We start from the raw sequence: 26,470 nt of genomic DNA on the forward strand, positions 1-26,470 counted from the left end.
AACTACCTCTGCCTTTAGGAATGTATAGTGTTGTGGGCTAGAAGACAAGGTGAAAAGTGTTATCAGATGAAGCAGAATGTGAGGAGCCCCTTAGAAAATACGAACAAATGATGAGATACAGGTCTGTACTATAGGGTCGCTATGAGTCGGGATCGACTCGATGGCACTGGGTTACTGGAGTTGGGGATGAAAAAGCTGATACACCTGTAAGATTCATTTAAGACTTTATGGAGGAATTACTAAGGTATTTCTTGAAGGATGCTATAGTTTCTATGGCTGGTGTAGGGAAGGAAGAATGGGTCACAGGAAGAAACATCTTGAGTAAATACCCCAAAGAAGAAGTGGGTGAGTGTGTTTAATATAGTCAACCATTGACTTTGAGTAGGGTATGTTTATTTAAAAAAAATTTTTTAAGCACCATATTAAGATTAGAAAAGTAGGCTGGGATAATTTTATAGACTACTTCCAGGGTAAATTATCACTTAATTAGGTAAACGATAATCTTTAAGAAGATGAATCTCTGTGTTTGTGTAATTCCTCAAAGTGGAGAAAAACAAAAAAACAAACAAACACCCTGGAGTTAGTACACTTAGTTGAAGAATATTGCAGTAGTTTATGTGAGAAATACTGAAGGTCTTGGTGATTCCATGCTTTCAAACCTAGGGAGAGGAATGACAAAATTGGCTAAAATTGTGAAGTCAAGCAGAGGAGCTGACACTGGGGAAAGTCAATGGCTTTAATTTTGAAACTATCAAGTTTTGACTAAAAAGGGACTATATATAAGTAAAAGGCACAAGAGGACTGTGTCTTTTAAGCTTATTGTACTATTTCCTATGCCCAGTATAGTGCTGGCCATATAATAGACATTTAATTAATGTCCACTGAAGAATTAAATGAAAAGGGGAAAGGTAAAATAGACAGATAGCCACTTATAAGCCATAAATAAAATCACATTTCCTCATTTCTTTAAAGTGTGATATAAACATGGTTATTTATAAGATATTAGCCATGTTTTCTGACACTGAGATTTCCAGTGTTCCGTTGTATTTTTAAAAGTTGAATTAGCAGTCACATTTTTTCAAAATCTTTACACACGGTAGAAAAAAAAAAAAAAAGACGGCTTTGAATTTTCAGTTTTTCAAATAGTTGTATCTTTAAAACTCATGTCAGTGATTCAGCTAATGTGAAATAAGATTTCCCTTGCTAAGTGGATACGGGCAAGCCCAAACAGATGGCTATGTCATCTATACTGCTTCAAAGTACTATTTTGCTTTGAAAAGATCCCCAAAATAAGTGAGAAAAAAAAAATACTGCCTTGAATGATCTAAATCTTCTTTGAAGAAAACACTAATGTAAAGAAACTTTTTTTTCTTTGCTCAAAATAGGCTAGTAGAGAATTTACATATATAATTTATAGCCTGTGTAAAGAGGCACAGCCAAGATAATTTAGACATTGACCTGGGTTTCTTCAAAATGAAACCAGAATCTTCCACAAATGTTTTCATCTTAATAAGTTGCTTGCTTGTTCTTTCATTGTTCATCCATTCAGTCAACATTGACTGAATCCTTACTATGTAAAAAAAAAACTGTACAAGATGCTGGATGTGTGCAGACAAGAAGAAGCTGTAGGTTCATTCAGGAGCTTAGAATCTATGGAGAGGAAGGGATTAGATATGAATAAGCAACTTTACAAGACGGTTGACTGCAAGCACTGAGCAGAAGACTGTTCAGATGAGAAGGAGGTCATTCTGGCTGGGCCAGTCATGAACAGGCTTGTGAAAGAACTAGCATTTAACATTGGCATTCAAGGAGGATAGAATTTTTGTAGTTAAAGAGATGAGCTGAGAGGAGGTGGAGAGGAAGGGGACATTCCAGGCAAGGGGACAGCTGACCTAAAGGGCAGTGCTGAGGACATATCAAGTATGTTTTGTAGGGCTGTCAAGTAAGTCAGTTTATCTCGAATGGAAGGTTGGAGTAAGAGTCTAGTGAAGAGGCAATGGAAGAGCGATGGGAGGCACTTTGAACATCAGGAGTTTGGATGACATCGAGCAAGCATTGAGTTTGTTTGAGTAGACGTCTGATCTGGCAGTGGAGGACACTGGCAGGGAAAGAGGATGTGGGTGAAGACAGAGAAAGCAACAGTTAGCAGGATTTTCAATACTTCTGCCGTGGACAATAGTGCCTGAATTAAGGTGGGAGCAGTGGAAAAGACGAGAAAGAGCCAGTCAAGACACGCAATTTGAATTGTTTAATCATGGTGATTGGAGAGGTTTCCAGCCAAAAGGACCCATTAAGATGCAGTGAATAGCTTAGAGGAAGGCTTCTGAACCACAGATTTTTAATGGAACTCTTCTGAGATTGATTGTTATAAGCAGACAGCTCTACTTGTTAAATGCCCACTAGCCTTACAAATCTTAAAAAAGTTATTAATCATGAAAGGCTTGGGAAAAAAAATAGAAACCACTAGTCAAGTTAAACAAAGTTGACTGCAAGCCATTGCAGATAGTCGAGGTTTCTGTGGCACTGAAATGAACAGAGATATTCTACCAGCTGTCATTCTCTCTGATTGTGTCTGCAGACTCCTCATGAGCCTGTTTCTACATGGGTTGTGGGAAGAAGAAGGTGAATGATTTCCAAGGTGAATGATTTCCAAGGTGAATGCAAGCTGTGCAAATAAACAAACTGGATAGTTTAAACCACAATCCCCCTCGTTCCTAATTCAGTACCTGTTTTGCCATTTCTCATGTTCCCTTAAAATTTCTACTTCTCTTTCTGTCCATTCACATGGACACACATTTCCTTAAAACGTTGTGCTGCCTTGTCTTGTATTATGGCTACACTATTTTTTTAAAAGTGGGTAGTTTAAAAATACGGAGATATACTGTGGCCCATCTTTCTATTCCATTTGTATTTTATTATGAGTAAACTTCACAAACAAAAAATAATAATAAAAAGACTAAGTTTCTAGGTAAAATGTAGATAAAAACAAAACATCCAGTCATTTATTTATAAACTAAAAAAAGATTCTTTGCTTATTAAGTATTTTAATATTCAAAAGCTTCAATCATCCATACAAATAATTCACAGAATGAATTGGAAAAATACCATCTTATTTTCTGGTCCACTGGTGATAGAATCTGAAATTATCCATTTATCTTTCTATTTAAAAAATACTTTAGAATACAGATATTTCAGGCATTAGAAAACCAGTCCCCTGTGCATTTCATGAGAACATTTCCTTGAAAGGCTTCACTAAGATATGTTATTTGCATACCCCTCTGCCTTTTGTTTTCTTTCTAAATGACTGTTGTAACTGGTTCCTTTTTTACCATTGGATGGCTAATGTGATCTTTTAAATGCTTCAAAATGTAGATTTAAGTGTGAGCATCTGATTTTTAATTCCTGTGACCATTGATGCTACTATTTTATCATGAGTTCCTCATGGAGACACAGCGCTGTGATGAGAGAAAGGAGAAGGGAAAGGGCAAAGGGTGTTCCATTTTATGGGGGAGAGAAAAGTTGACGTTACGCAGGTAATTCTGGGCCCCACGTTTTAAATATGTGGACAGATAGCTGATTCATATATGAAAATGATGTGTAAAATTTGTAGGCAGTTGTACTTATGGTTAGGAATCAGAGATGACATGAATTGAAAACAAAATGATGACTATGTACTACTTACTTTGATTGTATGAGGGACTTGACCTCCCTTTTTTACTACATGAGTCTGTCCTTGGAGAATCCATAAGAATAGTGTCTAAAATTTCAGACCAAATTTTACTTTATTTGCCATATGGTGACTAATAAAATATTATAATGTTCATTAAGTAATCAGTTTTTAATATCTGAAAAATTATTACATGGACTTTAAAAAATGCAAGCAGCCAAAAGTAAGATATAAATCTCCTTTCTCTCCCATCTCCTAGCCCACCAGTTCCCCTCCGAAGAAAAAACAACTGTTACTCTTTGGGCGTGTATAAAACCCAGATTTAGATGGATTTCCTATATCTAATCAATAATGATTTTCTTTTTCCTTTTTTAAAAACGTCATTTAAATCTTCAACAATAGAGATTAAGAAGTTAAATGGAAATACATATTATCTTGATTGGGTTTCAGGAAGTGTATGACCAAACTGTCCAGATTCTTTTTTGTTCTCACTTTCAAGAGGTAATGTTTTTTAGTTGTAGTCTCAAATAATATTTCATGCTTTTTAGAGAGTCTTGATTCGTAGCAATAATAAAGGGCTTTTTAAGAGCTGAGGAAAGTTATTACATCGTAGTGATTGATTTGTAAATACTAACCCAAGAGCTTTGCAAGTGTATGACCTCATATAACAGAACTTGATGCATCCATTAACACTCTGAATCTAGTGAAGAAGTGAATGGGGTTATTTGGACCTCATCTTCTTTTTTAAATGAACAGAGAATAGATATTGTGGGTATCTGGAGAGCTGATTTAAGGGAAAGTAGTAAAGGGGTGGGATTTACAAGAGTAAATCCATTTCCAATTCGGGTCACCAATTTAAGGTAACAAACTTAGCTCTCAAGAATTCATGGAAAGAAAGATAAATTGTGTGATTTATCTCTGCTCTATCTAAGTGATTCTCTGAGATACACCTCTGTAACCCTGAGAGTTCATCTTACCAGTCCTGTTGATAACTTACTCTTCTCCAAAACTGTCTAGTGTCTGCAGTGTATTTAGCAGACTCACCAACATCACTAAATTTCTTTTTTCTTGGCCTTCTGTTGCACATTGACAATCATATACTCACAAACACTTAGTTTTCTTTATATCAACATGTCATATTTCATTAGCACTGGCTCCCTGGGACTGCAGGTAGGGAATGTAATTGGAGATTAGGTCAGTGGAAACACGGAGAGGGGCCACTCAGAAACTACACTTGAGTCAATAGGAACGAGCAAGAAGAATGCCAGAAGGAGAAATATAGGTAGAATGAAGGAGGGCAATTTATAGAAAACCAAAAGACAGAGGACCATTAGCATACAGTGGGTGAGTCATGATTGTGGGACAGGGATGGGGACAACTGATCAGCTGAGATGAGGGTCTGGGCAAAAGGTAGGGGTAAAAGATTCCCCCAGGGACATCCCCTTCTGCTGCCACAACAGGTATGGGGGGAGTCAACCTGCCATTAGTGCTTGGACACTCACGTACGAATGTTTGCCTCTGGAAAGCACCACTCATCTACTTAATGAGGATCCAGACTTTATCTGAAGCATTGACAACAAATATTTTGCTTGCATTCTTCCCTGGATAGTGTACCAATAATTCTCACAGATAAACTCATTGTTGTTGAGTCAATTCTGACTCATAGCAACTCTGTAGGACAGAGTAGAACTGCCCCATAGGGTTTCCAAGGAGCAACTAGTAGATTCAAACTGCCGACCTTTTGGTTAGCAGCTGGCCTCTTAACCACTGTGCCACCAGGGCTCCATTCAGATATTAACGTTCCTTAAAATAGTTATACAAGGCATACTTAATCCACAATATGTATTACCGTGGAACTGCCGACTCGTCTTAGTCATCTAGCTCTGCTGTAACAGAAATACCACAAGTGAATGGCTTTAACAAAGAGAAATTTATTCTCTCACAGTTTAGGAGGCTAAAAGTCTGGATTCAGGGTGCCAGCTCCAGGGGAAGGCTTTCTATCTCTGCCAATTCTGGGGGAATGTCTTTGTCATCAATTTTCCCCAGTAGAGGAGCTTCTCAGAGCAGGGACCCTGGGTCCAAAGGATGGGCTATTCTCCTGGCTCTTGTTCCTTGGTGGTATGAAGGTCTCCCCCTGCCCCACCCTGCCTGTTTGCTGGCTTCTCTCTTTTATGTCTCAAAACAGATTGATTTAAAACACAACCTAATCTTGTAGATTTGAAACCTGCCTCATTAACATAACTGCCTGTAATCTGCCTCATTAGAATCACATTGTCGTTGTTAGGTGCCTGTGGGTTGGTTGCAACTCACAGTGACACTGTGTACAACAGCAGAATGAAACACTGCCTGGTGCTATACCATCCTCATGATCATTGTTACACTTCAGTCCTTTGTTGCAGCCACTGTGTCAGCCCGTCTTCTTGATGGTCTTCCTCCTTTTCCCTGACCTTTTACTTTACCAAGCATGGTGCCCCACTCCAGGAACTGATCCCTCCTGATAATGTGTCCAAAGTATGTGAGCTGTAGTCTTTCCATCCTCAATTCTAAGGAGCATTCAGGCTGTACTTCTTCCAAGACAGATTTGTTCGTTCTTTTGGCAGTCCATGGTATATTCAGTATTCTTCGCCAACACCATATTCAAAGGCATCAGTTCTTCTTCAGTCTTCCTTATTGAGTGTCCAGCTTTCACATGCATATCAGGTGATTGAAAACACCATGGCTTGACTCAAGCTTACCTTAGTCCTTAAAGTGACATCTTTGCTTTTTAACACTCCAAAGAGGTCTTTTGCAGCAGATTTGCTCAATGCAGTGTGTCGTTTGATTTCTTGACTGCTGCTTCCATGGGTGTTGATTATGGATCCAGGTAAAATGAAATCCTTGACAACTTGCAGTCTTTTCTCCATTTATCATGATGTTGCTTATTGATCCAGTTGTGAGGATTTTTGTTTTCTTTATGTTGAAGTGTAATTCATACTAAAGGCTGTGGTCTTTGATCTTCATCGGTAAATGCTTCAAGTCCTCTTCCGTTTCAACAAGCAAGGTTGTGCCATCTGTACATCCTAGGTTGTCAGTGAGTCTTCCTCCAATCCTGATGCTGCATCCTTCTTCGTGTTAGTACAGCTTCTTAGATTATTTGCTCAGCATATAGATTGAATATATGGTGAAAGGATACTACCCTGACGCACACCTTTCCTGACTTTAAACTGAGGGGTTTTCCCTTGTTCTGTTCGAGTGACTGCCTTTTGATCTATGTACAGATCCTTCATGAGTACAGTTAAGTGTTCTGGAATTCCCATACTTCGAAATGTTATCAATAATTTGTTATGATCTACACAGTTGAATGCCTTTGCATAATCAGTGAAACACAGGTAAACATCTTTCTGGTATTCTCTGCTTTCAGCCAGGATCCATCTGACATCAGTGGTGATAGCCCTCGTTCCTCATCTTCCTCTGAATCCGGCTTGAATTTCTGGCAGTTCCCTATTGATTTGCTGCTGCAACCACTTTTGAATGATCTTCAGCAAAATTTTACTTACATGTGGTATTAATGATATTGTTTGATAATTTCTGCATTCGGTTGGATCGGCATTCTTTGGAATAGGCATAAATATGGATCTCTTCCAGTTGGTTGGCCAGGTAGCTGTCTTCCACATTTCTTGGCATAGATGAATGTGTGCTTCTAGTGCTGCATCTGTTTTTTGAAACATCTCAGTTGTTATTCCTTCAGTTCCTGGAGTCTTGTTTTTTGCCCATGTCTTCAGTGTAGCTTGGACTTCTTCCTTCAGTACTATCGGTTCCTGATCACATGCTACCTCCTGAAATGATTGAACATTGACTAATTCTTTTTGGTACAGTGACTCTCTGTATTTCTTCCACCTTCTTTTGATGCTTCCTGCGTATTTCAGTATTTTGCTCTTAGAATCCTTCACTGTTGCAACTGGAGGCTTAAATTTTTCTTCAGTTCTATCAGCTTGAGAAATGCTGTGTGTCTTTTGGTTTTCTAACTCCAGGTCCTTGCAGACATCATTTTAATCCTTTACTTTGTTTTCTCAAGCTGCCCTTTGAAATCTTCTGTTTAGCTCTTTTACTTGATCATTTCCTCCTTTCGCTTTAGCTACTCTGCATTGAACAGCAACTTTCAGACTCTCCTCTGACATCCGTTTTGGCCTTCTATTTCTTTCCTTTCTTCTTAATGACCTCTCACTTTCTTCATGTGTGATGTCCTTGCTGTCATTCCACAACTACTCTCGTCTTTGGTCATTAATGTTCAGTGTATTAAATCTATTCTTGAGATGGTTTCTAAATTCAGGTGGTATACACTCAAGTTTGCACTTTGGCTGTCATAGAGTTGTTCTTGCCCCCACAGTAGGACAAACTGACAGATGTGTGGGGGCATTAACATCATAGAGGTAGGATTTACAACACATAGGAAAATCTCATCAGATGACAAAATGGTGGACAATCACACAATACTGGGAATATGGCCTAGCCAAGTTGACTTATATTTTGGGGGGCACAATTCAGTCCATGTCAGGACCTTTTGGTTAGCAGCCGAACTCTTAACCACTGTACCACCAGTAATTCAGATAAATAAGATTACACAGATAGTTGCTCAAACATATCACCCAAATGAGAATGAAAAAAAGTATAAGTGTGTATAAAATGCTCTAACAGTACCCAATCCTGGAAAATAAGAGGAAGAAATGTTAAGCAAGGCAAGATTGATATTAGACCCTGGCCATTTCAGAAATGAATTCAAAAGTGCCCCCTCAATCCCCATTGAATCCAGAAATTGAAATTCATTTTGTTAGAGAAACAGTCTGGCATCTAGATTTTAATAACAGACTCTCAAATTAAACTGTCCGGTTTCATAAGCCAAACCAGTTATACCTCTGTGATCTTGAGCAATTTCAATCTCTCTTAATCCGTCAAATTAACCTGTCTTGGCTCAATTTTCCTATCTGTAAAACGGCACAATAATAGTACCTAGCTTGTAAGGAGATTTTTGTGCAGATTAAATTAATTAATACGGGTTTGGGTTAAGTTGATGATGCTTGTTTTAGAGTAAATAGCTTATGTTACTATTAATATAATTTTTTATGTGTAAGTTTTCTCTTTTTTTCCTTTCAAAATAGTTTTTCCATAAAGCTTGTTCTTGTTAAAGTAATTTGTCTACTCTTTTCATTAAAAATGAAAGATACTGTCATCAGGCTTGTCTCCACAAAGCTAACAAGGAAACTAAGTGCACGTTTAGGAACTTGATTGATCATCATCCCTAACTACTTATTTTAAAAGTCGGCCCACGCATTCATTGCTGGAAGCTATAACAGCATGTAGATGGTTGGGCATGCCCTCTTTATCTGGCCACATGTATCTGTCATGTCTTAGTGCAGGTCTGAATATCCTCTAAAGACTGGCCAGTGCTGACATTCTGACTCTGGACTCTGTCAGGAAGTCTTCTAAAATTTAGCAATTTTGTAACACATGGTAGTAGAGTCTTACAATAAATACTACATAACAAGGTGCCCTGGTGTCACAGTGGTAAAGAGCTCGGCTGCTAACCAAAGGGTCTAAAGTTTAAACCCACCAGCTGCTCTGTGAGAAAAAGATGTGGCAGTCTGCTTCAGTAAAGATTATCGCCTTGGAAACCCAATGGGGCAGTTCTGCTCTGTCTTCTAGGGTCTCTATGAGTTGGAATTGACTTGAATGGGTTTGGTTTTCAGTTAATCAAATACCATACCAGGACCAGACCAGACTTGTTGCCGTAAACTCAATTCTGAATGCCTAACAAGCTTCTGCTCTGTCCTGTAGGGTTGCTATGAGTTGGAATCAACTCGACGGCAGTGTGTTTGGTTTGGTTTTTATTTCTAGAATCTTTTTTTTTTAATATATGTTACAGGAAAATAGCAAGTATGATGTGAAAATGGCTCAAAACTGTTCTTACTTCAGCTGATAGAGCTAGAGCTCTGGAACTGAACCATAATAGCTCAAAAAAAAAAAAAAAAGGAATATGTCTAAATGTTTTGTTTATTAGCTGTAATGGGGTTATGGTGAGTTTAGATTACCTTGTTGATCTGACTAGCCCGAGTGCTACAAAGAGATTTTTATTTAATCTGCTGGAATTATTTTTCAAATGGAAGGTTTCTGCTGAAGGCAAAGAACGTGGGGGGAAATGCATTTTAATTAGTTTATTATCAATTTCCACAGCTACTTTAAAAAATAAGCATCCTTTAGAAGGAAAATTCCTCAACATAGTAAAGGGCATTTATACAAAGTCACCAGCCAACATCATCCTAAATGGAGAGAGTCTGAAAGCATTCCCCTTGAGAACGGGAACCAGACAAGGATACACTCTATTACCACTCTTATTCAACCTTGTGCTAGAGGTCCTAGCCAGAGCATTTAGGCTAGATAAAGAAATAAAGGGCATCCACGTTGGTAAGAAAGAAGTAAAAGTATCTCTATTTGCAGATAACATGATCTTATAGTCAGAAAACGCTACAGAATCCTCAAGAAAACTACTGAAACTAATAGTAGAGTTCGGCAGAATATAAGGATACAAGATAAACGTACAAAAATCAGTTGGATTCCTCTACTTCAACAAAAATAACATCGAAGAGGAAATCACCAAATCAATACCATTTACAGTAGCCCCCAAGAAGATAAAATACTTAGGAATAAATCAACCAGAGACGTAAAAGACCTATACAAAGAAAACTACAAGACACTACTGCAAGAAAACAAAAGAGGCCTACGTAAGTTGAAAAACATCCCCTGCTCATGAATAAGAAGACTCAACATTGTAAAAATGTCTATTCTACCAAAAGCCATCTATAGATTTAATGCAATTCCAATCCAAATTCCAACATTTTTTAGTGAGATGGAGAAACAAATCACCAACTCCATATGGAAAGGAAAGAGGCCCCAGATAAGTAAAGCATTACTGAAAAAGAAGAACAAAGCAGGAGGCCTCATGCTACCTGATTTTAGAACATGTTTGTTATGCTGCCACAGTAGTCAAAACAGCCTGGTACTGGTACAACAACAGATACATAGACCAATGGAACAGAATTGAGAATCCAGTCATAAATCCATCCACATATGAGCAGCTGATATTTGACAAAGGCCTAAAGTCAGTTAAATGGGAAAAAGACAGTTTCTTTAACAAACTGGATATCCATCTGCAAAAAAATGAAACAAGAGCTATACTTCACACCATGCACAAAAACCAGCTCAAAATGGATCAAAGACCTCAATATAAAATCTAAACCGATAAAGATTGTGGAAGAAAAAAACAGGGACAACACTAAGAGCCCTAATACATGGCATAAACAGTATACAGAACATTACTAGCAATACACAAACACCAGAAGAGAAACTAGATAACTGGGAGCTCCTAAAAATCGAACACCTATGCTCATCCAAAGACTTTATCAAAAGAATAAAAAGATTACCTACAGACTGGGAAAATGTTTTTAGCTATGACGTTTCTGATCAGCATCTAATCTCTAAAATCTACATGACACTGCAAAAACTCAACAACAAAAAGACCAATAACCCAGTTAAAAAATGGGCAAAGAGTATGAACAGGCATGTCACTAAAGAAGACATGCAAGTTGCTAACAGATACAGGAAGAAATGCTCATGGTCGATTCCAACTCATAGCCATTAAAACCCATTAAACCGTTAAAATAACCGTTTAGAGAAATGCAAATCAAAATTACAATGAGATTCCATCTCACTCCAACAAGGCTGGCATTAGTCCAAAAAACACAAAACAATAAATGTTAGAGAGGTTGTGGAAAGACTGGAACACTTATACATTGCTGGCAGGAATGTAAAATGGTACAACCACTTTGGAAATTAATTTGGTGCTTCCTTATAAAGCTAGAAATAGAAAATATGATCCAGCAATCCCACTCCTTGGAATATATCCTAGAGAAATAAGAGCTTTTACATGAAGAGACATATGCACACCCATGTTCATTGCAGCACTGTTTACAGTAGCAAAAAGATGAAATCAACCCAGGAGCCCGCCAGTGGATGAATGGATAAATAAATTACGGTATATTCACACAATTGGTAAAGAACAATGATGAATCCATGAAACATTTTGTAACATGCAAGAATCTGGAAGGCATTACACCGAGTGAAATTAGTCAGTTGCAAGAGGACAAATATTGTGTGAGACCACTATGATGAGAAATCAAGAAATAGTTTAAACAGAGAAGAAAATATTCTTTAATGTTTACGAGAGTGGGAAGGATATTCACTAATTATATAGTAAACAAGAAGTATTTTAGGTGAAGGGAAAGACAACACACGATACAGTGACTGGACTAAACCACAAGCAAAGAAGTTTTCTGAATAAACAGAATGCTTAGAAGGCAAGCATAGCAGGGGTGGGGGCTTGGGGACCATTGTTTCAGGGGACATCTAGGTCAACTGGCATAATAGAATCTATTAAGAAAACATTCTGCAGCCCACTTATGGTGGGTGACGTCTGGAGTCTTAAACACTAGCGAGCAGCTATCTAAGATGCATCAATCGGTTTCAACCCACCTGGAGCAAAGGAGAATGAAGAACACCAAAGACACAAGGTAATTATGAGCCCACGAGACAGAAAGGGCCACATAAATCAGAGACTACATCAGCCTAAGACCAGAAGAGCTAGATGGTGCCCGGCTACAACTGATGACTGCCCTGACAGGGAACACAACAGAGAATCCCTGATGGAGCAGGAGAGCAGTGGTACGCAGACCTGAAATTCTCATAAAAAGACTAGACTTAATGGTCTGACTGAGACTAGGAAGGACCCCGGAAATCATGGTCCCCAGACCTTTTGTTAGCCCAAGACTGGAACCATTCCCAAAGCCAACTCTTCAGACAGGTATTGGACTGGAGTGTAAGATAGAAAATGATACTGGTAAGAAGTGAGTTTCTTGGCTCAAGTGGACATTTGAGACTATGTGGGCAACTCCTGTCTGGAGGGGAGTTGAGAAGGCAGAGGAGGGCAGAAGCTGGCTGACTGGACAAGGGAAATACAGGGTGGAGAGGAGGGGTGTGCTGTCTCATTGGGGGAGAGCAACTAGGAGTATATAGCAAGGTGCATATAAATTTTTGTATGAGAGACTGACTTGATTTGTAAACTTAAAGCACAATAAAAAAATTTTTTTTTAATAAGCATTCTTTTTTAGTTAGCAGTTGCAGATAAAATCAAGTACTTTTACATATTAAAAAATAGAAAATTAGATTTGGAACAGTTAGATTTTGCGAAAAAAAGTAGTGTTTAAGTGATAAAGAGTAAAAACTCTTTAAACATAAAGGTAAGTCATTTTAAAAATAAGTAATTCTGACATTTTATACTGTATTACAAAGTGTTTTAATGAGTACTTTTGAACTCGAATGTAATTTCTAATTGTTTAAAGAAGGGATAATCTTTTCAGTTTATCTAGTTTTCTTTGAAATTACTTACTATGAGAATATTTGATAAAATGTTTATGGCATTTCATTTAAGTTTCAACTATAACATAATTTAGAATATGTATTGGGAATTTTGGATATTCTTTTGTCATCGCTTTCTAAAAATAACCAATAAGGCCAACATATATTTAAATATTTAACACGGAAATTAATCTGGAGATGAATCCACTTTTTAAACTCAGTTTATTCTGGTCAGGTAAATTTGTGTCTTAGATTTTATTTTTACTTTTTCATTACCTCAAATATCTCAAATCATTCAAGTGTTGATATTAGTTTCTGATAATAACAAGAAAGTGTTCATGGGGAAATATTAAAGTGCTGGGATGTAATGGTTAATAATTTTTTTTTCAAATATGAATTACCAATAAGCCAATACAGTGGTCGAGCCTTCCTTTACATGAATCAGTTGACATAAAAGTCCCATTGGGCAATTTGTGTGTAATATGTAGTTGAACAAAGACTACTAATCAAAAGTTTTATGAATTTTTAGTCATTGAGCTCTAAAACAAACAACCCAACCAACTAAACACTCTTTTATATATATAAATGTCTCAGGTCACCTATCTGTTTCCTCCAAAATGCCTTTAAAACAAAATAATTATTTTCCCAAAACTTAACTTTGCAGTAGTGCATTCTTATAAGTTTACTGTTCTCACTCTTTATACTTTTCCAACTTTCAGTAACTAAGAATGATATTGGATAAATACTTAAGCTATTTCTTTTACATTAAAGTCTGGTCAAACCGATGATATAAGATGGAAAGTATTGGATATTGCCAACTTCTAGATAATCTAAAAAATGAGATTCATGGAATATAACTAAAAATTAATGTTTTAAGATTGGGTGTTAAAATGGAAAGATGTGTTCTGATAGTAGTCGAGATGTAAAATTACAAGTATACTCTGATGGTTGTTATTTTAAAATACAAAGGATAAGAGAATGGAAGGGAAAGCAAATGTTGATTGTTTTAGAATGGTGGAATTATGAATGGTTACTTTTCTGTTTCCTACTTTCTAAATGTTTTCATTGAAACATGTTAAGTTTATAAGTTGATCTTCCTATAATTCTCCTTGGATGAAAGTCCTGGTGATCTGCTTCTGAAAAATCAGCCGCTGAAAACTCTGTAGAGCACAGTTCTACCCTGACGCACGTGGGTTGCCGGGAGTGAGAACTGACTGCATGACAAATGGGTTTTTTAATTATCATTATAAAAAGTAAATGGAAATTTGCTTTTCTTTAGAAATGGATATCCATTTATTTTAACACTATTGACTTATTAAATTTTTATCCTCTATAATAACACTTATATCACATGCTAAATTTTCTTACTAATTGTTCATAGAAGAACCTGCAATGCCATCATAAAATACCAAAACCTCAACTCTAGTATATCTAATGTGTCTGAGAATAAAGCTGAAGTAATATCAGATTGCTGGATGTGGGAGTGAAAATAGAATTTTGGCGATTCTTGGTTTAAATGTGACTAATCTACTCAACAACAATTGAAAGAAAATCATATTAATAGTAGATATCACAATTTAATGAATCAATATGTATTCTATATATTAGAAACTATTTGGTTAACAATACAATAATAATAAATTAGAAACAAATTCCTGGGCATTTTCAATGGAGAAATAAGAAAATGCAAATTGTTTGTATGAGTTGTCATAATCCCTGCAGATATGGCGATGAGAAGTATTGGAGCTTCAAGAGTGGATGGATGAGAAAGGGAAGTGAACTACAAGTGGGTAAGACCAGAACCTATAGGGTCGCTGGGAGTCGGAATCGACTCGACGGCACTGGGTTGGGTAAGACCAGAACCTAGTGGAACTACTCTTGTGGTGTTGGTTATTTTTTCAATACTATGTCCAATGAGCTTAGTGACTTTGAGCTTTAAACTGGGCAGGAATCAAACTTCAGAAGTACAGACTTCAGTTCCTGGAAATGTCCTGACTCTGGGCAACCTGTCATTATAAAGAGCCAGTCTCAGGGGCAGAAGCCTGACTGGGTTTTAGGGTAGGCTTTCAGCAGGATGGTGGGATCAGAAGAGGTAGGAATAATTTCATGAAGCCCAAGTGGACAATTATTCTGAATAATTGAGATAAACCCTGCAGGAGATGGATAGATTGCTGCTTCTCAGGGAAGGCCTAGGAGTCAGGGATTGGTGTAGGCCCAGGAAGTACACATTCCAGACTAGGAGAGCCCACAAATCAGACACCTGTATAAGACAACAGACAGCTGCTGGCTGCCCCTCAAGGTATGCTATTGGATAGAAGGAAATAGTGATCTGGTGGGACAGCCTGGAGATGCATCTGTCTAATATTTGGTAAGAAATATGTAGAATGAAAACTTTCAGCACTAGCTTCTGTATGGTGCTCAGGAAGGCAATGGCAGAGGCAAGGAGTTATATTATCTCTGTGTCTATATAAACATCTGTTGAGAAAACTATCTTCATAATATTGTCCAAGTAGAATCTTTATTTCAATGTAATCCTTATGCAATAAATATCTTGCCTTCTCTATACGTAGATGGCACAACTTTCAGACCAAGGGCAAAAAGCATGGATTTCTTTTTTCTGCTGGAGGTAATGGGTTGTTTTGTACAATGGTCGATCCTACAGTATTTTCCCAAGCAGCTTGGCACCGTTAATACCAGGCTCTCACCTACTGGCTAAAACAAAGCAAAACAAACTGGATGAAACAAAAAATTTTGCTATTCAACTTAGCTTTAAAAATCAATTTTCATAGACTAAATCAACTGCTTTTCAACACTGCATGCTTATCAGGTAGCTGCCGCTGAATTGATAAAATGTTAGAATGAATAAGAAGCTCTGCCTCAGAATTACCTGGAGAGCTTCTTAAAAATATGAATATCTGGGCCCTGCACCAGATCTACCTACAGTGGTTACTCTAGAATTTCTATGGAGGAAGGGCAAAGGGTCAGAGACCTGCTTAGGCCGGGAGGGCAAGAAGGGGATGAACCTCACCAATTGTCCTTAAGCTGAGTTTGCACAGCATGCACACTATTTTTGCTTAGATTCTAAGATTCATTTTAACAAAAGTAGCAAAGTTTCTAATTTTCAAATTTCAAAACCCATATAAGATTTGTGCTTTTAATTAATTATTATTATTTTATTTGGGGTGACATAGGAAACTTGAGCTAGATAATGGGGAACTAAAACCACCACTCATCTGTCAGTTTGTCATACTCTAGTGGCTTGCAGGGTCACCCATGGTAGGCAGTTTTCAATGGAGGTCCCAGACTAAGACAGACATGAAGAAAGGCCAGTGAAGAAAACCTTACGGATATCTACATGGACTCAAGTATACCAACCGTCATGGAGATGGCACAGGACTGATGGTCTGCTTCCAAAAATTAACCAATGAAAACCTTATGGATATCAACACAAATTGAAACATATTAACCATCATGGAGATGACACAGGACCAAGCAACTCTTCATTGTTTTATACATAAGATCCCTATAAGTTGGAGTCGACTCCACAGGAACTAGTAACAATGACAAAGCTCCCATACTGAGCCAACTCTAGGCACCACTACCCTCTACTCAGACTTTCTGGCAGCAGCAGTGGGACCCAGGAATCTGATTTGCAACAACTCCCAAGGTGATTCTCGTATTTATTATGCATGGCTAAGAGGACAGCCCCTATTTTTAGAAAGAATGTCTTTATGAACTTATAAAAATCTTTCCATTTACATGTCAGAGGTAGCAATTAGGGGGTTTAGGCATAAATTCTACTGTCTATAAACTGTAAAAGGAAAAAAAAATCAGTCATCCCTTGATCGCAAAAACCCAATGCCGTCGAGTCGATAATAGTGTATGTAATTACTTTCTTGTAGTAGTTTGCTTCACAGGTCAAGGTTTAGACTACTGAGCACAGACAGAGTTGTTGTTACAAAGCTCAATTTCACCTCTGTTTGTGTCTGTCTTTCCAAAGTTTTCATTGCGGACACACACTTGTTCCTTTCACTTTTTTGTGCTTAAAGATAATTTGTATTCAGAGATTTTTAAAGATAGCTAGTACCTGATGTCTTTCATTATGTTTCCCCCAGATCTGTGCCCTAAAATATAATACATGTTTCCCTCCCCCTTCTTTTCTGTTGTGCTGTTTTCTTTAGGAAATAAAGAAGTTCTGCATGTCGTTATCAGCGTTTCTCCAATGCAAAGTGTCTGTTGGCTGTCTCCTTTCAGTTTGGTCCAAATGCACAATTTTGAGTGGCCTCTCCAAATCACATCATAGTCATATGCCATTTGGTTAAGATCTCAAACCGGGTTATAGAAGAGAATTTTTTTTTTTTCCCAACAAAATATAAGATTCCACGAGACAAATATCTGTCAAAACCACCTCAGTCAAATAACCCATTCTTGAAGTGAACAACATTTGTAGTAGCCCCTTGAAAAATCAAGCCTGTAGCACCTCAGAGCAGTTAATTTAAGAGAAATTATGTTAATGCCAGTCCGAATAGCAATTGTATTATTATTATGCCTGGCTTTATATTAAAAGCAATGTCTTTTCTAAGATTAAAGTCATCTATACCAGTGCCTTTTGGATCTTAAATGTAAAGCAAAAGGATGTTTAAAAACAGTTTCTCCCAAAATCTGAGGGACAAATTCTTAATTATTAAGAGGATCCCATTAGGTCCTAATTTTGGAAAGACAGAGATGAGAGCAAAAAAATGTCAAAAGTATTATTATGAAGGTCTTGATTTCATGACACATCAATCTATTTTAGGTTGTTAGTCCTAAACTTCATGACCCTCCTTTTCTGTGGGAGTCAGATCTGCTTCCCTTTGCAGCAGGGGCTCGGCAGGTCCATGTAAGCCAGCAAGAGGAGTTCCAGCATTTTGTCCGGGGACCACATACATATAAGGTTTATAGGTTCCATGTATACCTACCCCTCTCCCAGTGCTTTGGCTTGAAGAAGAGGTCTTCTGTAAGCTGTTCAGATCAAAGATATAGTGGGTTTACCTGTAACTCAGCCAAGTCCCTGACTGGTACAAATGGTAAATGTAGTTGACTACTAACCAAAAGGTAGGAGGTTCGAGGCCACCCAGAGGTGCCTTGGAAGAAAGGCCTGGTGATCTACTTCAGAAAAACCAGCCGTTGAAAACCCTATGAAGCACGGTTCTACTCTGACACACCTGAGGCCTCCATGAGTAGGAGTTGACATGATGACAACCAATTGGTTACCTGTAACTCAGTATTTAAGATTACTTATTCACACTAATAAGGAGCCCCGGTGGCGCAGTGGTTAAAGCATTCAGCTGCTAATGGAAAGGTTGTGGGTTCGAACCCACCAGCCGCTCCACAGGAGAAAGATGTGTGGTCTGCTTCCGTAAAGATTTACAGCCTTGGAAACCCAATGGGGCAGTTCTGCTCTGTCCTGAAGGGTTGCTGTGAGTCAGAATCAACTCAACGGCAGTGGGTTTGGTTTCGATTTTTTTCACACCATTAAACACGTAGAATGAAAATGTTTTCTTGATGAGTAAGTTTTTTAAAAAATGGCCAAGTTGTCCTTTTCCATGTAGTAGACCGCAGTTTGTCATTTTCATTCCATTTGTTTTACACAGGAAATAGCTTCATGCCAATAAATATTGATGTTGTCCAGGGAGATATTTGTTTGTTGAACTACATATGTAAAACCCTGGGTGATCTTATAGCCACTGGGACCTTCTAACCTTGAGTGATTTTTCTTCCTCCAATAGATGCCATTAAAGTATTTTGGCATTGACATTTTGGCAGTTGGGCCCACTCTCCCTGATGAAGAGCCACTTGGCTAGCAATGAAAATGTAATTCCTTAACCTAATGAAGTAGATAATTTAAAACCAGGGGCAGCGTATTTGCAGTTTGTTTTAAAAGAAAAATAAGTAGGCTACATTTAGTAGCAGTATTTCTGTTAGCGGGTTGTGGTTTCTATGTCCTGTGTTTATTTCATTAGAGCTTTATGTTAATGATTTGCTTACTGCTTCTGACATACCCTTGAACCTTTCCAGTGTTTTAATCAAGGGCATGCTGGTTATGGCATTTGGCCACACCACCCTTCCAGTGCCTTAACTCAGTGCTATGGAAGTGCATTTTGCCAGTACAGAATCAAAGAAAGGTAACATACAGTAGAGGCTCTGTAAATCATTTTTTTTTCCATAAAATCAAAATTATCTAAACCGCAGTGGGTGAAAGAGTGAAAATTTGAGTACTTCATAGCACTAGGGACATAGGCGGTCTAGAGGTGTTTCAAATCAACTTTAAGTCAGTTTCTGACAAGTTGTCCCTAAAGTGTAGAGTAAGGGTTTCCCCTCATGCTGCACTTCCTGTGCCAATGATTACTTTACACAGCTGCCATGAAGGAGCTAAATGTTTCCAATATGTATTAAGTTAATTATTAAGGAAGAATCTCAGGGCAAATGAGAATTCGTAGCCTTGCATTCAAGAAGAATGCAGAATTATGAGTGAAAGAGATATGTTTCTGGTTTGAAAAAGAATTATTTGAAGTTCAGCATTTTAGGGAACAGTTGTAATCCTGGGGTAGCTACTATGTACTAGTGGTTGTCAAACTTATTGTTAATACTGGAACATTCTATATATGAGGAATAAGGCTGGGCAGTATTGATGAAACAAACCCAAAGGCACCATCTCTGTCCCAAAGAGAAGAAGAGATAGGTGTGTAAACCACTGCCTCTAGTAAACTGACAGGCAGCAGAATATGGTGATTAAAAAGGTAAGCTGTGAGTAAGCTAGCCTTGCTTCAAATCCTGTCCCTGTTATTAATAGTTTTGTGACCTTTAGTCTCTAGGTTCCTTATCTGTAAAATGGGTATGTCTGTAGCACTTACCTTACAAATTGTTGTGAGGATTATATATGATGATACACATAAAGTGTATGAAACAGTCTTTGGCAAGTGCTAAATACTCAGTAAAAAAAAAAAAAAAACTCAGTAAAGGTTAGCTAATTTTTATACTTGCTGTGGGATATATTGGAAACCCTGGTGGCATAGTGGTTAAGTGCTACAGCTGTTAACCAAGAGGTTGGCAGTTCAGATCCACCAGGCACTCCTTGGAAACTCTATGGGGCAGTTCTACTCTGTCCTACAGGGTCGCTATGAGTCGGAATGGACTTGACAGCAGTAGGTTTATGGGATATATCTCTTACACAAAGTAGAAATATTACAGTATATAATTTCCCCAAAACATATATTTGACCCTGTGAGAACATAGCTTCTGGGATGCTGAAGTACAGGCTAGGCTCACAACTAACTTTGAGACTTATTCCACCGTGCCATTCCCATACTGGATGGTTCAGTCTGTGTTTCACAGCATCATAAATAACACATATCATAGAATTTCTGATACACTCACAAGTGGTTAAAATGAGACACGTTAAATTTAGCTAAATTCAAATGTCTTTTGTTAATATATACATGTAATATAGATGTCATATCATATATTGTAAATATAGTAACAAATGCTTTGGAAGTCCAGTGAAGAAGAAATTAATTTCTTCTGCATGGGCCATAGATGGATTTATGGAGGAAGTAAAATTTGACTTAAATCTTGAAGCAAGAGTAGGATTTTGGCAGGCTGAAAAGCTAGGGAAATGAGTTACAAGGAAGGAGGAAATAGGATAAGTATAGATAACTTGTTTATACATGTGGAGAATGGTGAGTAGTCCAGTGACTTGTACATAGGGTACATGGAGAGGTTTACTAAGAAATAAGGTCAAGAAGGTAGGTTAGGGACATTATGTAAAAGTCCTTCTTATTAGGAGGAGGCTGAACTTTATTAAGTAATCAGTAGGGTGGGACGATTGAAAGTTTTGTGGGGTAAATTATTGTGGTTATTCCTTTGTTTACATTGTGAAAGATGGATGGAAAACTGAGTCCAGGTCATCATTATAGCCTGTTTAAAAACAATGGAGCCTAAATTGGGCCAAGGCAAGAGACTAGAAAAGAGGGGATTGAGAGACATGATAGTTTATTAAAAGAACTTGTACTACGTGATAGTTAATTGAAGGTGTCAGAGAGCCCAAGGAAGGATGACAATTGACTGATCTTACAAATACTCTGATACATTTGACGATTACCTTACCAGTAGCCATCAAGTTAACTATGACTCAAGTGACCCCATACATATCAGAATAGAACTGTGATCCTTAGGGCTTTACATGGCTGATTTTTTTTAAAAGTAGATTGCCAGCCCTTTCTTTAGACGCTCCTCTGGGTAGACTTGAACCTCCCACCTTTCAGTTGGCAGCCTAGCTTGTTAACTGTTTGTACAACCCAGGGGCTTCCATTTAGTGATACCAGAAAACAAACAAACAAAAACCCCAAACCTGTTGTCATCGAATCAATTCTGACTCATACCAACCCCACAGGACAAAGTAGAACTGCCCCATAGGGCTTCAAAGGCTGTAAATCTTTATGTAAGCAGACTGCCACATCTTTCTCCCGTGGAGTGGCTTGTGGGTTTGAATAGCTGACCTTCCTGTTAGCAGCCAAGCTCTTAACCACTGCCACTAAGGCTCCTCCATTTAGTGATAGTCCCCTGATTATTTTAACATGGGTTCCATCTTGATAGGAATGAAAATGGTCATCGGGTTCTACACCTGTTGGTTTTTTTCTAAGATGTTTTTTCAATTAGGATAAAATAAAGAGGGGAAAACCCACAGTTGCTTTGACTTGGACACCCTAGTAAACCATTGAGCTGGTTTGGTAGCATTGCCAGGGGCACTGCTGAGTGTCAGAGGAGTTGGCTCACCACAAATGAAGCTGAACCTTTACCAGTTGGAAAACCAGCCGACCTAAGTGCTAGGTCACTGTGCCCACAGATATAATTGGTAGTTCATACCCCAATCCTACACTACTTTTTCGAAGATGACACGAAAATTAAGTAGTAAACAGAGAAAAAATGCTCATGTGTGTTCTGGGATACCAGGTCATTTTTTTTTTTTTTTTAAGTTCAAGCATGAACTTAAAATCAAGTAGCAATAACTATTTATTTAAGAAAGTAAAGCACATGGCAAACTGGCACCATTCTTAGGTTCACTAACAAAATATGAAGTGACCAGAGAAGATTAGGAAGCCATAAATTCAAAGGCAGAGGTATCGTTGATGAGGAGCGCAATGAATGAATTAGATGGAACTACAGTATGGAGGCAAATGAGTTGTGTAGTCCTACTTCCATGTGCTGTGGACAATAAAAGTGCATAGATTTAGCCTTGATTTACTGTCTACTTATGTTCTCTCTTAACTACTCACAGGTTCACCCTCTTTATTTTGTGCCATGTAAATGTAATATTTAAACTATAGTTAATGCCTAAAATATGGTGATTCATTAGCAAGGAAAAAGTAAAATTAGTGAAAAAAAATCCTGAAATTGAGGATTTTCCTTGTGTATAATGTGAGTGAATATTCCATAAATATTCTGCCCTTAAAAAAATATGGCTATGATGTAAAGTATTATTACTTAGTTATCTTATTGAAAGCCCCCAAACATAATTCCCCTACAAAATACATCCTAAAAGATAAGGTTCATTATATGTTAATGTTAGATGAGAAAGTGTAATATTTTTAAATATTAGTTCTATTGTGAGTATGGTATTCAATTTGCACAATTTTTAATACTAAGGATTTTTTCCTTATGATATCCATTCAAATGTCTGATGAAAGAAACTATTCACACCCAGTATCCTGAGGTGTTACATAACAAATCATTTTGTCACCCATGGTGCATAGCTGGGCAAGTGTAGCCTTGCGAACTTGATAATTGCCAGCTTCTCCATGATTTAAAGCATCAGTGGGCATATGTGTCCATCCCAGGTCCCTCTTCGGGCATTCAGATTGATATAGCCACCTACCCATTGAGTATCTCTGTATGGAGATCCCATGGGGACCTCAAAGGCAATACTGAATTCAACACTGCATTCCCCACTCCCCATCACCATTGCATCCCACTCTGTGTTCCTACCTCAGTGAACTGAACCTCCACCCACCACTTTGTCCAAACCTGAAAGTTTGCTGTCAATCATGACTCCTCTCTCCTCACCAACCCTCATCACATCCACGAATTGCCAGGTCTTGAACTGCTGTACCTCTTTAATCTCTCTCTAATGCAGTAACTTCACCTTCCCCTCCTTCCTGGGTAACTCTTACCATCTCCTAAGGTATTGTTATTCTTCTAATCTTGCCCCTCCAAACTTTTCTCCACACAACAGCATAATGATCTTTTTTAAGGTGAAGCATGCCTCTTCTGTTTCAAATGGTTTACTTCAGGAAATGGTGGCTATTCATTTCTCCAGCTTTATCTTTCAGCTGAACAGTCCCTCCTGCTCTGAGCTTCAGCCGTACTGAACTACTTCTGGGTTCCAGGAAAAGCTAGGAACAGAGCTAATGATCTACAGAATATTTTGCCATTTACTAAATGTCTGAAGTAACTGTTTGGATTTTTGACTGTATAAAAGGAACATCATGTCATGTGCAGCAATGGAAACAATTTTTGTATCATTTAAAATATCTGAGAAAATCATCAGCACTAGGTTGCTTCAATTACTTCATACAGAAACTTCAGAGTTATTTCATTTATTCAAGAAACATTTACTGAGTGTTGGTTACAAATGAGATTTAAGTGTGGTGACTTTAAAAGAGGCTGCCAGCTCTCAGATCAGCACCAGCCAATAGAAATATAATGTGATCCACAAATGGAGACACATATGTAATTTTCAATTTTCTAGTTGTTGTTGTAGGTGCTGTTGAGTTGATCCTGACTCAGCAACATTAGGTACAACAGAAGGAAACACTGCCTGGTCCTGCACCATCCAGACAGTTGTTGCCATGCTTCAACCCATCCTTGCAGCCACTGTGTCAACCCATCTCGTTAAGGGTCTTCCTCTTTTTCACTGACTCTCTACTTTACCAAGCATGCTGTCCTTCTCCAGGGACTGGTCCTTCCTGATAACAGGTCCAAGGTACGTGAGACGAAGTCTCGCTATTCTTGCTTCTAACGAGCATTCTGTCTGTACTTCTTCTAAGACAGACTTGTTCGTTCTTCTGGCAGTCCATAGTGTATTTACCATTCTTCGCGAATACCATAATTCAAAGGCATCAATTCTTCTTCCATCTTCCTTATTCTTTGTCCAACTTTCACGTGCGTATGAGGCAATTGAGAATATCATGGCTCTGGTTAGGTGCACCTTGGTTCTCAAAGTGACGTCTTTGCTTTTTAACACTTTAGAGAGGTCTTTTGCACAGATTTTCCCAAGTGCACTATGTCATTTGATTTCTTGAGTGCAGCTTCCATGGGCATGTGGATTCAAGTAAAATAAAATCCTTGACAACTTCAGTTTTTTCTCCATTTATCATTTTGTTGCTTATTGGTCCAGGTGTAAGGATTTTTGTTTAATTTATGTTGAGGTGTAATCCATACTCGCTATGAGTCGGAATCGACTCAACGGCACTGGGTTTAATCCATACTAAAGGCTGTACTCTTTGATCTTCATCAGTAAGTGCTTCAAGTCCTCTTCACTTTCAGCAAGCAAGCTTATATCATCAGCATATCACAGGTTGTTAAGGGTCTACCTCCAGTCCTGATGCTCCATTCTTCTTCATATAGTTCAGCTTCTTGTAGTCATACAAAAAAAGTGAAAAGAAACAAAATTGATTTAAGAATATATTTTATTTAACCACATACATCCAAAATATTATTATTTCAACATATAATCAATATGGAAAATTACTGTTTTTCCCCCTCAGTCTTAGAAATTCAGTGAAAGTTTGGTACTTAAAGCACATTTCAGTTGGGACTACCCACATTTCATGTGTTCAAAAGCCAAATGTGGTTAACCCTACCGTATTAGACAGACTGTGTCTTGAGGCTTACAGTTTACTAGAAGCAACAGATTCAGTGGGGTTCATATGTTTCTAGAGGTATTTAAAAAATGATATGGAAATACAAAACGGGGAGCAACTAAGTCTCATGGATAAAGGGAAAAGTTATCAAAAAAACCTTTAAGAGCAGAAGATATTTGAGCTACCAAAATAAGAAAATAGCATATCAGGAATAGGAAGTGAAAAGATAAGGAGTAAATAGGTATTTTCCAGATTTCAAGTAATTTGGTGATTTTTTTTTAATGTATTAGAGAAGCCCTGGTGGCATAGTGGTTGAACTCAGCTGCTAACCCAAAAGTTGGCAGTTGAGAAACACAGGCTGCTCCTTGGAAACCCTATGGGGCACTTCTGCTCTGTCCTGTAGGGTAGCAATGAGTCAGAATTGACTCCACAGCAAAGTTTTTTTTTTTTTTTTTTAGGGTATTAGATGCGCTGGGGGAGGGGTGAAGAGGAGCCAGTGGCAAAGTTATGAGCAGAAAGAAGGCTGAAGAGAGAAACTAAAAAACCCTCTGTGTTCTGCTGAGGAGTATGGATATTATCCTGCACATAATCTGGCGTCACTGGATTGTTTTAGGCAGAGGCGTTAGGAAATGTGTCTGACATTTTGATTGAACAATTCTGGTGGTAGTGTAAGCAGATTGGAGCAGGGTAATGCTTAAAGCAGAGAGAGTGATTAAGAGGGTACTACAATGACCAAAGGGATGTTCATGAATATTAGTTGGCTTTTAAAAAAGGTTGTATGGTCAAATAAATTCGGGTAGTTTTGTGTTAAATGCAAATAAATTGATCTCCTTTAAGATTTTTAAATCTTTATAATACTTATATTCATTTAAGCTCATGAAGGAGACATGGTATGTAGTTGTTCCCAAATTAACTTGTCCCTGTTGTTGTTGTTAGGTGCCATCAAGTCAATTTTCAACTCATAGTGACCCCATGTGAAACAGTAGAACTCTCTCATAGAGTTTTCTAGTCTGTAATCTTTATGGGAGCAGATTACCAGGTCTTTTTCCCCTGGAGCCATTAGGTAGGTTAAAACTGCCATCCTTTTGGTTAGCAGCCAGGCACTTAACCATTGCACCATCAGGGCCGTAGAACTCCTTTTATCAAAGACCATCTTGTAGAATCTGTGTGCCCTGGAATAAGTTGGGAATGCTGATTTAGGAAAAGTCTTAGCTGAAATAAGAGGAGGGTGCTGTGTAAGCTTTCAGCGGTCTTTCCGCTCTGTTTCTTATCCCAGTCAGGATCTTACTTGTGGGTAACAAATCCCTCAGTGCATTCTTCAATTTTGAGTAAATGATTTTGTCATCCTGGTCTCTGTTTTATTGTTTGTTTTAAATTGGGGTCAGAGAAACCAATTGTGGGGTTGTTACCCTAATTTTGTCATGGAAGGAAATAATGTTGTAGGGAAAATGGGGATTAA

The 26,470-nt window shown here is 38.0% G+C and overlaps 1 protein-coding gene across 1 annotated transcript in view; it reads left to right on the plus strand.

Moving 5' to 3' along the window:
• PLXDC2 (plexin domain containing 2) overlaps positions 1-26,470 on the plus strand; it is a 540,324-nt gene that overhangs the window by 281,197 nt on the left and 232,657 nt on the right. The gene's annotated exons all lie outside the window — the stretch shown is intronic.

Source organism: Loxodonta africana, chromosome 4 (genome assembly GCF_030014295.1).
Source record: "Loxodonta africana isolate mLoxAfr1 chromosome 4, mLoxAfr1.hap2, whole genome shotgun sequence".
NCBI lineage: Eukaryota > Metazoa > Chordata > Mammalia > Proboscidea > Elephantidae > Loxodonta > Loxodonta africana.